Source organism: Cupressus sempervirens, chromosome 1 (genome assembly GCF_028749045.1).
Source record: "Cupressus sempervirens isolate cs-2001-9-10 chromosome 1, ASM2874904v1, whole genome shotgun sequence".
Lineage (NCBI taxonomy): Eukaryota > Viridiplantae > Streptophyta > Pinopsida > Cupressales > Cupressaceae > Cupressus > Cupressus sempervirens.
The window spans coordinates 283795104-283806839 of NC_143118.1; the positions used below are offsets into that span (position 1 = coordinate 283795104).

The 11736-nt window shown below is 36.1% G+C and overlaps 1 pseudogene; it reads left to right on the forward strand.

The window, feature by feature from the left end:
* The first annotated feature begins 2475 nt into the window (after positions 1-2475).
* LOC149577200 (alpha pinene synthase, chloroplastic-like) lies at positions 2476-6147 on the forward strand (annotated as a pseudogene).
* Positions 6148-11736: the final 5589 nt, after the last annotated feature.

Below are 11736 nucleotides of genomic sequence, written 5' to 3' on the forward strand. Positions count from 1 at the left end.
TTTGCCCATTAGATTCTTATTAGCACTGAGTCATATATCTAGTCAGCATCTCCTAGGCGAATTACCACACTAGCAGCACATGGTGCTCTTTGATTGGCTATTAATTTTTCCACCACACCGTATGGCTTGCGAACACATGTGACATTTTGATTGGTTCACTTTGTCACTATGGTTAACATCCATGCAACTTTCAGATGCAACAAAGCAACAACCATTGATCTCTTGCGACACAATAAAATCTCATCACATCTTCTCTGGACTCGCTTAACCATGTGTCGTAATGTCACCTTGTCACGTGCCACCTAACTACCTACTATGTCATCGGTGAAAAAGCAATATCTTGCCATGTTCCAATTCTACCATGTCACCTGCCTCAGTAATCATGTTATGTGTCACATCATCATTCATTGGGCTGGCCCTGCTATCTCTCATCACCTATTTCCTTGGTCAAAATTGGTCAAACTTAGTAATCATGTCAGGTGTCACATCATCATTCGTTGGGCTAGCCCCGCTATCTCTCATCACCTATTTCCTTGGTCAAAAATGCTCAATGTAGTTTAGTCAAAATTTGTCAATGAACTACACAGTTGGCCAAGGCCCCACCAAGCATTTAATCATAAAGTTATTTTTTTATGAATATTTAATCATTATCATAATGAAAACTAAACTAAATAATTTTTGAAGGCCAAGGACGCTCGAGGAGAAATTGCTGCATCCATAGCATGTTATATGAGAGATCACTCAGAATCTAGTGAGGAAGATGCATTGAAGTCCATCAACTCTATGTTAGATGGACATATGAAAGAATTGAACATGGAGCTTTTCAAACATAACCAGATCCCAACATGCATCATGGATATTTCCTATGACACGTTAAGGTGTGCTCTACTTTTCTTCAAAGAGAGAGATGGATTTAGCATTTCTAGTAAAGATATGAGGAATCATGTCAAAAAAATTCTCATTGATCCCATCATCATGTAATATTAATAATTTATGGGGTACTATGATTATGAACTACTTTTTCAAGTATAAAAAGATTTATAAATTCTCTATAATCAAGTGATAGAGGATAATAAATCTCTAGGTTATTTCAGTGTATCAGTTTGTTTTCATGTATTAAAAAAATTTATTCCTTACTATTGTTCCTCGTTTTGACCATGACATATGAATCTCACGTTTCTGTTATGCTACAAATATCCTTCAATTTATTTTATTGTCTATAATTTGGTTTCAATATACAATTTATTAAAGGCTTGAGGTAATTTATTTTGAAGATAGGAGTATGTCCATTTGATATAGATTTATGCCATATCCTTGTCATGTTAATATATTGCAATATCTTACATTTTTATTAAGTTTTATTTTAATTATAGTTCAGGGGTTTGTAGTAACATCGAGGAGTTATTTTTGGCTATTGGAGTGATGACCTGTCAACGTCAACATCCCACCAATTGAGCAAGTTCCCACTCACTAGACCAGTCATTTTAATGAGACCACGCAGTGAATGTGGACATGATTCTAGAGTGTATGGAAGAAATGAACTCCATTGATCTCAACACCAAATAAATATGGTCATGTCGCATTCAACCAGCTTGGCGAGCTTGAGTGCATGCACAGGCCATCAGTGATTTGTGATTTGTGCTTTTTTATAAATCAAACTCTGGAGAGTAAATGACATCCAATTATTCTGACAATACAATGAATTCTTGTGTACCATTTTCTTCTAATATTTATGATTCTAAAATAAAAATAACAGCCATAAAAATATCTTCAACCAATAAGAAAAATGGAATTGTGTTTCAGAAATTGATTTTAAAAATATTATCATTCAAACATTAGGATTATGAATTTTGTTTGCCATGCCAGTTAATACGAGGAGGTCTAATGAGAACATTAGTTCCCTTTTATATAGGCATATAGGGAGGGACTAATAATAGGCAAGGACTAATAATATGAAATCTAATGATTCCATTGGCTACTTGCCAAAGATAAGAACTAATAATTAATTAAAAAATATATTTTAATTCTGCCACGTGACTGCATATTAATATATTGTCTTAATTTATTAGATCCCCATACCTCTCCCATGTGATTGATTACTAAGATATTTCAAACAATTTCATTAGTCCAAATTGTGTGAAATCAAAGTCAAAGTAGGCCGGCATACCTTTCCCATGTGATTTATTACTAAGATATTTCAAACATGTTCATTATTCGAAATCGTGGGAAATCAAGGTAGACAGAATAACATACAAGTCTTGTCAAGTCAAATAAATGCGTATAAAAATTAGCTACTTGTTTCATTGAGTCGAAACTTTGTGATAGGTGTACCAGTATTTCATTTTTTAATTCTAGTGTATGTACCTCTCACAAGAAATATAATTCATTAATATATCTTTTTGTCTACAAAAGGCCAGGAAATACCCCTGCAAAATCACCATTAGAAATCTAAGCCTACACTCTGCGAAGGCTCTGATGTCTGTCTCTTCCCTGGCTTGAGCTTGTGCTTGAAATCTAAGCCCACCCATCTCGTAAACACTTCTCCCAAATCATTCCCAACATTAGAAACAAAAGGTCTGAGAAATCCATTAATGAATAAGGCCATGGCCAGCACTAGAACTGTTCACGAAAATCTCACTAGGCGTACGGGAAATCATCATGGAAACTTGTGGGACGATGATTTCATACAATCCCTCCCTAAACTGCCGTACGATGTAATCTTCTTTCACACCATATTTATCCCATGCTTTGTTATTCCTTTCTTTTTTCTAACATGATAATATGAATTACAATGTAACTATCTATTTGTATTTGTTTTGTATGTAATTTTTCAGGCTCCTGAATATCGTGAGCGTGCCGATAGACTTGTCGGGGAGGTCAAAGACATGTTCAATGCATTGGGTGCTTCAGATTCTTCTTCACAAAATGTTTTGAAATGCCTTAAAATGGTAGATAAAGTTGAACGCCTCGGAATAGGACGACACTTTCAGAAGGAAATAGCAGAAACACTTGATTATGTTTATAGGTATACTGTAAAAATCACACACTAGTCATTGATTTTTAAAATAAAACAATAAACTTTTTCGAAATTTAATTTTTCCCCTTTACATGTGTAATGTTTAAGACTGATAGAATGTTATAAACAAAGATTGTATTGTTTAAACGACGATTAAGGTGGTTGGCATGTCATGTGTATGATTGCAACTGAGAGTTATTTGAGTTGCAGGTTTTGGAACGACATCAGCAGTAAACATTTGAATACCACAGCTTTGGGACTCCGAATCCTTCGACTACACAGATATCCCGTTTCTGCAGGTATGATAGGCTTTACTATACTTTATTATATGAAAGGCTTTGCTCTACTTTATTATATGAAACTATTTTTTGTTTCTGGTTGAAACTATACGACTTTATTTCCACATCACAATACAACTTAATGTGTTTTATTACTATTATTATTTTAAGTAGATATGATGCAATGGCAGATGTGTTGGAAAAGTTCAAAGAAAAAGATGGAAAGTTCTTTCGTTGCCCCACTCAATCAGAGGAGGAGATAAAGAGTATAGTAAGCTTGTTTCAAGTTTCATTGATTGCGTTCCCAGAGGAGAACATAATGGACGAAGCTAAAGACTTTTCTACTATGTACTTAAACGAAATCCTGCAAAAGACTCCCACTTCTAGTGGCAATCTTCTACAAGAGGTAGTAATGATGCTGGTGGTCATTGAAAAAGAAAAGATGCTATGTTTTCCGTTATAATGATGCTTGTTTCTATTAGAATGTTAGAATGTAGGAAATATCGTAAAGTTATTTTGTTTAAACTCTAATGCAAACACTATCGTGCGCAGATATCACATAACTTAGAGTATGGTTGGCACACCAATTTGCCAAGATTGGAAGCAAGGAATTATATGGATATATATGGAGAAAATAGCTCATGGTTCAAGTAACTAAACTATTTTTAATTTTGAATAACAATAGGAACATGTATCCCCATTTTCTATTCTAGAATAACTATTTCAGAATAACAATTCCAATTCCCATATTTCTATTCCTGCAACCAAACAGACCTAGAGTAATATTCTTACATATTTTTACTTTCAATGACTAATTTTCAGGAACGAGGATAATCAGAAGATTTTATATCTAGCTAAATTGGATTTTAATATTATGCAATCATTGTATCGAGAGGAACTTCAAATGATCAATAGGTAAGTTGATTGAAAGATATTTAAACTACTTTCAAAATTGATAACACTTAATCATTTTATTAGTATAGGGTTGTTTGAATCTTTCATCTTGAATTGAATATTTGAATTAGGATATGCATATATATCTACAAAATAATGTTTATAAATTTGTAAGATTACTTTTTTCTATGCTTATAAAACATTTTTATTTTATTTTATAATTTTACATTGTATTTTTATGTAGTTGGTGGACTATTTTATTTATATTTTTCATTTATGAAATTTATTTGTGTTTATAATGTTTAGATGGTGGAAGGAGTCAAAATTATATACATTGGAGTTTTGTAGACATAGACATGTGGAATATATCTTTTCGGCATGTGCAATTACAGCTAAACCTAAATATTCAGCTTTTAGAATTGCCTTTGCAAAATTTTGTACCCTTGGAACGGTTATAGATGATATTTATGATACGTATGGAACACTTGATGAACTTGAACTTTTCGGTGACACCTTTAACAGGTATGAATTTATTTATGAACTATTTGTTTAAATTTTTTTATTTTATAAAATATTATTAATATAAAGTATTGACATTTGGTTTAGGTGGGATTCCCCTCCTGTAGATCACCTTCCAAAATATATGAAAATTGCATACCATGCACTTTATGATGCAATTAATGAAAGTGTACACGAGGCACAAAAGATTCAAGATAGAGACACTCTCCACCATGCTCGAAATGCGGTATAAATAAATACTCTTTATATTAGATGCTTGTCATCAATTCCTTCAAAATTTTATTTGTTTATAATACTACTTTCTTTTCAAGGTGTATATTTTTCATTTTATTTTCAAGAAAATCAGAATAAAACTATTGAATACACTATATATAAAATATGGGTACTATTTTTTAAATATCAATTATTACTAAAATTGATTTATTTAAATTTATTTCAAGATTAATTAAAATAAATTTTTTGTTTACTTCTCTATTTTCCATTTCTTCCATTCATCTAGTAATGACACTCACGTATTTCTTATATGTTTGTTAAGTTCAACTCACTACGTATTTCATATTTAATTACAATGCACATTTCTTTATAATAGAGTATATCAAAAGATTTTTTAAAAGAGTGCATACATTTTCCTTAATATGGTTATTTTGAAAATCAGGTTAGTATTGATTAGGTTAATGTACTCAATTATTAAGATTAATTTATATGGTTGGATTTTAAATAAATTACATTTTATTGCAGTGGGATGGCTATTTAGATTCTATGTGGAAAGAAGCTAAGTGGCTTTCTACTAGACATATACCAAATTTAAGTACATACTTAAAAAATAGAGTAGAGAGTGCAGGCTCTCGTACAGCTACATTGCAAGCACTATTAACAGTAGATAAAATTTCAGAAGACGATCTTCAAAAAATTAATTATCCATCAAGGTTCAATGATCTTTTGGGACTGGCTGTTGGATTAAGAGGTGATATTCGAACATTCAAGGTATGTCATATTGTACCAATCAAAATATAGTATTTTTATTTATAGAGAAACTATAAAGTTATTTTTTTAATGAAGATCTAATCATTATCATAATGAAAACTAAAATAAACAATTTTTGAAGGCCGAGGCAGCTCGAGGAGAAATTGCTTCATCCATAGCATGTTATATGAGAGATCACTCAGAATCTAGTGAGGAAGATGCATTGAAGTCCATCAACTCTATGTTAGATGGACATATGAAAGAATTGAACATGGAGCTTTTCAAACATAATAAGATCCCAACATGCATCATGGATATTTCCTATGACACATTAAGGTGTGCTCTACTTTTCTACAAAGAGAGAGATGGATTTAGCATTTCTAGTAAAGATATGAGGAATCATGTCAAAAAAATTCTCATTGATCCCATCATCATTTAATATTAATAATTTATGGGGTACGATGATTATGAACTACTTTTTCAAGTATAAAAAGATTTATAAATTCTCTATAATCAAGTGATAGAGGATAATAAATCTCTATGTTATTTCAGTGTATTAGTTTTTTTTCATGTATTAAAATATTTATTGCCAACTAGTGTTCCTCATTTTGACCATGACATATGAATCTCACGTTTTTTTTATGCTACAAATATGCTTCAATTTATTTTATTGTCTATATTTTGTTTTCAATATACAATTTATTAAAGGCTTGAGGTAATTTATTTTGAAGATAGGAATATGTTCATTTGATATATATTTATGCCATATCCTTGTCATGTTAATATATTGCAATATCTTACATTTTTATTAAGTTTTATTTTAATTATAGTTCAAGGTATGACCCTTATTTTGTGTGTGTGTGTGTGTACACACACACACACACACAAAGAGAGAGAGAGAGAGAGAGAGAGAGACAGAGAGAGAGACAGAGAGAGAGAGAGAGAGAGAGAGAATCTCTAGCTATATGACCCATGCCACCACAAGTGTAGCATGGTCCTCAGGTATAAGATCATGCACCCTATGATCCAGACTATTGTGGGCTATCTAACCTACTAGATCCACTGTATCCACCCCTGGAAGATTGTCGAGTCTTCATTGACTATGACTATGGGGCTTGTAGCTTCTGCTCATGTTTGGGACCTATGACTGCCACTGCTTGGGCTTGGAGCCCTGATAACCCTGTAAAGTTTTCTACTACTACTACTATGGTTTCTACTACTGAGTCTATTGGCCCTTAGAGGACCTTGTTGTATAGTTTTCATTCCCCTTCCAAGGGGGTTTCTACTGGACAGAGTTTTGATTTTGAGACTGATCTCATGACTCTTGTCTACCTTAAGTATCCTCAGTAACTAGTGCTATCTCCACTACCTATCTGAAGGTGGTAGGGAAGGCCAAATGAACTCAACCCTGAAGTGAGAAATTTAGACCCATGACAAAGCAATGTACTCATAGTTTCTCATCCTTCATGTATTCAACATAAGGAAGGAGTTCGCAAAACTTCTTCTTATATTGAGCTACTTTAAGACCCCTATGATATAGAGAATGAAACTCCTCTATCTACTTTTGTCTAAAGTGCTTTGATAGGTACCTCTCTTAGAATCTCTCCAAGAATGACTCCCATGTGAGGGTATCCATCCTTACTCCTCTTATATTCTCCTCCTTATGCCACCAGTTGGAGGCATCTCCTCTCAAATGATGGACTACTAGACATGCCTTTAGATTACTCCCATAAGGATGTAATCCAAAGCACCATTATAGGCTCTATAACTAGGCCTTTGTTACTATTCCCTTAGTGGAACTGGTAAAGAATGGTGTCTTGAGTCGTATCAACTCCCTAATATCATCTCTTATATGCCTAGGAGGTCTATTCAATGGTGGTCCTCTCTGATGTATTGACTCACCCTCATGCTCACCCGTCCCTCTATCTACCTTGATGAGGGACTCCTACTCCTCTATCTATCTCTGACCCCACCTCCTCTAGGTCCCTCTGCTTCAACTAGAGGAATTTTTTTCCTTGGCTATACCATAGGTAGTACCCTATGTTGGACTACACCAATCAATGTCTGAAGGGCATCCAAAATGTCCTAATTTGGGTTTGGTGGTGGTGGTGGAGGTCCATCCTCCTGTCCCGCTCTACCACCTCTCACCCTATGAGCTCTGTCTCATTAGTTGCCTCCCATGAAGCTGTGACCTCATCATGAAAATCCCACTGGACCCTAACCTGGTCTAGCTCTCAGCCTCAAAGAGCTAGGGTCCGTCAGGCAATAATACAGATAGGCTCTAGTGCTAGCTACCCATCTGACTCCACCTGAAAAGCATCCCAATCTATAATATGAGACTCATAATAAATGTATCTTCTAAATACTAAAATTTGAAACACAACATGGATGCATGACAGGCTAGATGGAAAAGCTAAACGGTAAGCAACTTGTCCTATCCTCTCTAGGATCTTGAATGGTCCAACGAATCGAGGTGCCAACTTAGAGCCCTTTCTGAATCAAATTAGACTCTTGTGTAGTCACACCCTCAAGAAAACTCTATCAACAACTTGATACTCTTGATCTATTCTTTTTGCATCAGCATACTTCTTCTACCTATCATGTGCCTCTCTCAGGCACTATCTAATCAGGATCACTTGTTGCTCCATCTCCTTTACTAACTAAGGACCAATAGATACTCGATCCTTCATCCTATCCCAACTCAAGGGTGTTCTACATGGTCTTCCATAGAATACCTCGTAAGGGGGCATGCCTATGGAGGAATGGTGCCCATTATTATAGGCAAATTCGACAAGGTGTAGGTATTCCTCCCATTTGAGCTAATGGTCCATTACATACATATGTAACATGTCCTCCAAAACTTGATTAACTTGCTTGGTCTGACCATTGGTTTGAGGATGGTACACTGTACTAAAATTTAGCCTAGTGCATAAAGCTGCCTACAACTCTCTCCTAAAGGATGAATTGAATAATGAGTCTCAATCAGAGATGATCTTACAAGGAATGCCATGAATTCTAACAATGTCTCGCAAGAACACCTAAGCTATGTCTCATGTTGTGTATGTAGTACGCATGGGTGAGAAATGGACAACCTTGGTCAATGTGTCAACTATCACCAAAATGGAATCATGTTAGCAAGATGACATGGGGAGACCAACAATGAAATCCATAGATATAGCATCCCACTTCCACTCTGCAATCTCATGAGGTTGAAGAATCCCATCACAATGATGGTGCTCTTCCATCACCCTCTGACACTCAAGGAATTTTGCAACTATGCTAACAATCTGCACTCTCATGCCTAGCTAGTGATATAACTATCTCAAATCTGTATGCAACTTCTTAACACTGGGGTGCACTACATAAGGTGCTCTACGAGCCTCAAGTACAATGGGCTCTTGCAAACCCCCAATGTAAGGTACATACATATGTCCTCTATGACAAAAAAGTCCATTAGACTCCAAGGAATACTCTAAATACTTCCCTTCCAAGGGTCTCTAAGAATGCACTATCTGACTCACTTCTGCATAAAGTTCATCTGCTGGTAAGTGTTGTAAGATCTGCTCTCTTAAGTTAGTGCAAGTAGTCACAGATGAAAGCTCATGACACCTTCTACTTAATACATCTGCAACCACATTCTCCTTTCCCTTGATGTAATGAACATCAAAATTTTACTCACAAAGGAACTCCATCCACCTTCTTTGCCTAGCATTAAGGTTTGGCTGAGTAAATATGTACTACAAGCTCTGGTGGTCAAAATGAAGCTCAAATCTATGACCTAGAAGGAAGTGCCATCACCTCACTAAAGCATGAACCACTACTACAAGCTCTAGTTTTTGAGTAGGGTAATTGAGTTCATGAGTCTTCAACTTCCTAGACTCGAAGGAAATAGGTCATCCATCCTACATAAGGACTGCCCCTATACCATCTAAAGATGCATCGATGCACACCACAAAATCTATAGAAGGATCTAGTACTGCAAGAATTGGTGCACTCATGAGGACTCTCTTGAGATCTTGAAAAGCTCTATCATACTTCTCTTCCCACTCATACTTCTTTCCTTTCTTTTGAAGAGATTTGATAGGGTGTGCCAACCTAGAGAATCCCACGATGAAGCGTCGGTAATATCCTACTAGTCCCATAAAGCTCCTTACTTTAGTAACATTGGTGGGTGCTAGCCAATACATGATGGCCCTAATCTTTGATGGGTCTACTAAGACACCATCACCTGATATGACATGACCCAAATAATGTATCTTAGATCTATAGAATGCACACTTTGACAAGCTACCAAAAAAATGTTTCTCTCTCAACTTCTGCAATACTCATCTCAACTACTCCTCATGCTCTTTCTTGTCACGAGAATATATCAGAATGTCATCAAGGAAACTGACCACAAACTTATCCAAAATGGTACAGAATACTCCATTCATGAGGCTCATGAATACAACTAGAGCATTTGTGAGGCCAAATGGTACTATGATGAACTTGTAGTGACCATACCTAGTACAAAATGCAGTCTTGGGGATATCACTATCCATAATCCTCAACTAACAATAACCTAACTTTAGATCAATCTTTGAAAATACATGGGAACCCTACAACTGATCAAAGAGATCATCAATTCTGGGAAGAGGATATCGATTCTTGATGGTCACTTTGTGCAATTTTCAATAATCAATACACAACCTAAGTGACCCATCCTTCTTCTTTACGAAGATCATTGGTGCACCTCAAGGTGACACACTAGGTCGAATATGCCCCTTCTCTAAGAGTTCCTCCAACTAAGTCTTTAGTTCACTAAGCTCATGAGTAGTCATCATGTATGGTGCTCTCAAAACTAGCTTGGCTCCTGGCACAAGATCTATATGGAAGTCCACTCCTCTAGGTGGAGGCGTACTAGGGAGCTCTGAAGGAAACACATCTACAAACTCCTATAGGATTGGAAAATCATTGAGGTATGGCTCTCCTTTTGAATCTTCCTCTCTGTCACTAATGGTGATAGCAAACAATTGACATCCCTTTCACATGCACCGCCTAAGCTGCATAGTGGAAATCATACGAAGGGATACTGGTCTCTTCACTCTGAAGATCTCTCTAGAGATACCATCTTCATCCACACATTCCACCCTCTTTTGTTGAAAATCCATCTTGGCATTATGGGCATAAAGACAATCCATGCCAAGGACCACATCATAAGAACCTAGAGGGGTAATGCATAGATAAAACATCATGAGCATGTCTCCAATCTGCATCTGGCAATTATGCACCAAAGAACTAACTGACACTCTGGCTCTTAAGGCTAACTCTACTTCCCAACTGACATCCTATCTAACTGCCAGTAGCCCACAATGCTCCACTACATATGGAGATATAAAAGAGTTAGTAGCTCTGGAATCAAATAAAACTGCAACCATACAGCCCTATATAATTCCTATAGCCTCTATAACTATGGTCAGATGCTTAGCTTGGCAGTTTTCAACCACTACAAAAACTTTGTGGGATCCACCCATGTCACCAACTATCGACTCTAAAAAAGCCCCTCTCTGACCATCGAATGCATGTCCCTGCAGACAATCTCTAGCTATATGACCCATGCCACCACAAGTGTAGCATGGTCCTCAGGTATAAGATCATGCACCCTATGATCCAGACTATTGTGGGCTATCTAACCTACTAGATCCACTGTATCCACCCCTGGAAGATTGTCGAGTCTTCATTGACTATGACTATGGGGCTTGTAGCTTCTGCTCATGTTTGGGACCTATGACTGCCACTGCTTGGGCTTGGAGCCCTGATAACCCTGTAAAGTTTTCTACTAATACTACTATGGTTTCTACTACTGAGTCTATTGGCCCTTAGAGGACCTTGTTGTATAGTTTTCATTCCCCTTCCAAGGGGGTTTCTACTGGACAGAGTTTTGATTTTGAGACTGATCTCATGACTCTTGTCTACCTTAAGTATCCTCAGTAACTAGTGCTATCTCCACTACCTATCTGAAGGTGGTAGGGAAGGCCAAATGAACTCAACCCTGAAGTGAGAAATTTAGACCCATGACAAAGCAAT